The sequence below is a fragment of the Vicia villosa genome, unplaced genomic scaffold (genome assembly GCF_029867415.1).
Source record: "Vicia villosa cultivar HV-30 ecotype Madison, WI unplaced genomic scaffold, Vvil1.0 ctg.001593F_1_1, whole genome shotgun sequence".
Lineage (NCBI taxonomy): Eukaryota > Viridiplantae > Streptophyta > Magnoliopsida > Fabales > Fabaceae > Vicia > Vicia villosa.
Window position 1 is genome coordinate 92,232 of NW_026705668.1, and position 3,406 is coordinate 95,637.

Genomic DNA, 3,406 nt, shown 5'->3' on the forward strand with positions numbered 1-3,406 from the left:
TTTAAAGTCTTTCATGAAGTTCATAGGTGATACCCTCCCCACTGAAGTTGAGTTGGTTAAAACCTGTCCTAGAATAGTATTCGGGTTCTATGATCCTTGGAGACAACATCTCAATATGGCGCTCGGACGGCCGATCAAAATATTCCTCGAGGATAACTAACTTCGATCAATTTCAAAGCTAGCCACTTAATAGGCCACAAGTCAAGTTCAACTAAAGGTTCTAAGACAAATTAGTGTTTAATGACATTTCGGAAGCCTAACATACTCCTTGATCGTTTTCAAGGGACATCAGTATAAACCAAAGTGTCACACTAACGGTGACTACCAGATCAACCGTATCGGTACATGCCGTACAGTTTCCTTGGTCTATTGTCACATACTTAAGGTATCTCGAGATTCGGGTTAGAATCTTTCACACAAGCAAAATACCCAAACAAACCTTTGAAAAATAGAGCAATCAAGTCAAGCAATTGAAAACATCGAAGTGATCTAAACTCTAAAGGTAACCCCTTTTGAAAAAATTTTGTTTTTAGAAAGTATTCTTCCCCAGCAGAGTCGCCAGTTCTGTCATGCACTCGGTTTTTTACCGTACCTCTCGTGTGAGAGATACACGAACTGACACTCTTCTCTTTTTGCTTTTGTGTTTTTGAAAATCAGAGAGTCGCCACCGACTTTTATTTTATCCAATTAAGGAAAGGTTTATAAAAGAAACAGAAAAAGACCTTTAAGAAATTCTGGGTAAGGGGGTTGGTTATACAAAGGGAAGGTATTAGCACCCTTTGTATCCATGGTTATCCGTGGGCTCTTAATTGCTTAGCTGATCACTTGTTTTGAATCATTTGTCTTGCCTTAAAATGCTTGTATGTGGTCTTAAAATTCATTTTGTGAATTGACTTTGTAATGATCCTTGTGCGGTTGTATACAAAGTGTTTTATCTTTCGAAAGATGTTTTGAAAAAAAGAACGTTAACTTCGTAATGATCCTTGTTTGGATATATACCAAGTATTGTCTTTTTTTGAAAGTTTTGATTTTGAAAAAACAATGATATATGAGACATTTGTTTGTTTGATTTGAGCAAGCAATTAGGAGGTCTACCCTAAGTTATAAGGTCTTTTCCTATTTCCTTTAGAAAATTCTCCTTTCACCGGATGTAAACGAAAGTTCGATTTTGCATTTGAAACAATAGAATTTGATTTTGATTTTGAAAAGAGTAAAAGAGGGATTACCCTAAGAGGTGCAAGTGTGATTGTGTTTTGATTCAGATATTTTATCTTTGAAGTTTGTGACCTAACGCTTCAATTTTTATCTTTGACATACACGTAGTTTTATATGTACAGAAATTAAAATGCGGAAATGTAAAATGCGGAAAGTAAATCTACGCTATTACATCGATTGTGCGAGAAATGTAAACTACGCTATTTACATGAATTTGACAACCTATACACTTGATCTAGGAATTTAAAGTGCAAGAAAATAAAAGAAATATTTTTGGATTTTTTGATGATTGATTTTAATTAGAATTAATGCATGATTAATTTAATTAAAATGGGGAAAAAAGGTGGAAATAAAATTTAAACCTAAAAATTAAGTTTAAAATATGTTCAAAATGCTTGTTAATTAATTTTAAAACAAAACTAATTTTTTTTTTTTTTTGAAGTTGATTTTGAAAATTATTAAGTTAAATTAACATAATTATGCAAATAATTACATAAATAATTAAAACTTAAAGAGAAAATTATCCTAAATATGTACAAAATTAGCTTATAATATATAAACTATATTTAATATAAAGAACAATTTTTTTTATGATTTTTTTATTAGTTGAGAATAATTAAAAGGTAAATATATAAATATATACTAATTAATTATACAAAATATTTCAATCTTTAAGAAAAATAAAATATTTTTATGAAAAAAAAATAATTAAGCATTTTATCAAATTAATGGTAAAAAGAAAATATTTTTTATGTTTTTGATTGGTTGATTTTAAATTAAATGCAAAAAAAAACTAAATTTATTAGTTAAATATGCTGGGGGGTGTATTAAGTAAATCTGGAAAAGAACTGATTTTAGTTCAAGAGATGCGTTTGGGCCAGAAACCAGGGGTGTGGACATCAATTCGTGCAAGGCCCAGTCTGATTCAATTTTTATTTTTTCTGAGTTTAAGTGAGTGGGGTCCATGTTTTAAACCAGAGCCAATCATGTTTTAACGTTTTGCCACGCAAGCCTTTGATATTTTGACCGGCCAATGGGAGAGAGGGAGGAAGCCACGCGTGCCAGTCAACCACGCCTGGGTCTGTTGACCGCCGGAATAGTGATTCCGGTCATCTTCTCCGGCTAGGGCATCCTTCAACTGCAAAAAATACGTTAGATAAACACCAAATGAAGACCCTACCCCCCTGAATCGAGGTCTGGGAATCCATTGGTGAGGTTAGTTTGGACTGAAAGTGCCTGGTTCAAGAGATTCGAAGAGGAACATGAACTCACGGTTGGCAATGGCAACCTATGTTCTGGACGTTAGAACTCTCATGCTAGGGTTCAAACTTGATCTAATGATCATTATAAACTCAACCATAACCATTAGACATGATAACAACGCATAAATAGAGAGTTTGAAATCAATGAAAGTTTACCAAATCGGAGAGTGAGAGAGCTCGAGTTTCAGGCCCTTATGAACTTGGCTATTGATCTAAACCTACTCAAACAAGTCCCAGGAGATGATTTATGGACTTTGTTTGCTTTGAAACTAGCTACAAATTCAAATACGAAATTAAAAGTTTCTTTGAATTTTCTTTGAAATATGAAGTGAGTTTATGCTATGCCTTTGCTATATTTCGTGTCCCTTACATTGATGAAGCATACCACTTCATTTATAAGCTAAGAAGTGCTTAAAATCTAAGCCAAGAAGCATTGATTGCTTTGTTGAAACTTTGATTTTTAAATATTAAAAATCTTTGAATTGTTGACTAAAGCTTGCTCTTCTTCACTTCTCTTGCTCTTAGCCTCCTTTGATTTCATGCATTTTCCCAAAAAATGGTCAACTTCAACAAGGCATAAATCCCTCAATTTTTATCATATGAAAGAGTTCTTGTACTTTTTGAAAACATCAAAGAGTCCTCTAACCAATGTCTTTGGTCTCATATCAAAATGATTTTCCATGCTCCTTGTGTGTCCTTTTGAAAAAAGTGACTTTTTGTTGACTTTGAAATTGACCTGTAATGTCTTGGTTCATATTTTTCAAATGGTGAATCTAATGACCATGGTACCAATTGCATTTGAAATATAATTGAATTTCCTTAAAAATGAGCTTTGGTTTGAATTTTTTGGATGAAGGATGAGAGAGTTATGACCAGTCAAAGTTCAGTTGACTTTTTAGGAGAAAACCCTAATTTTGAAACTTAGGGTT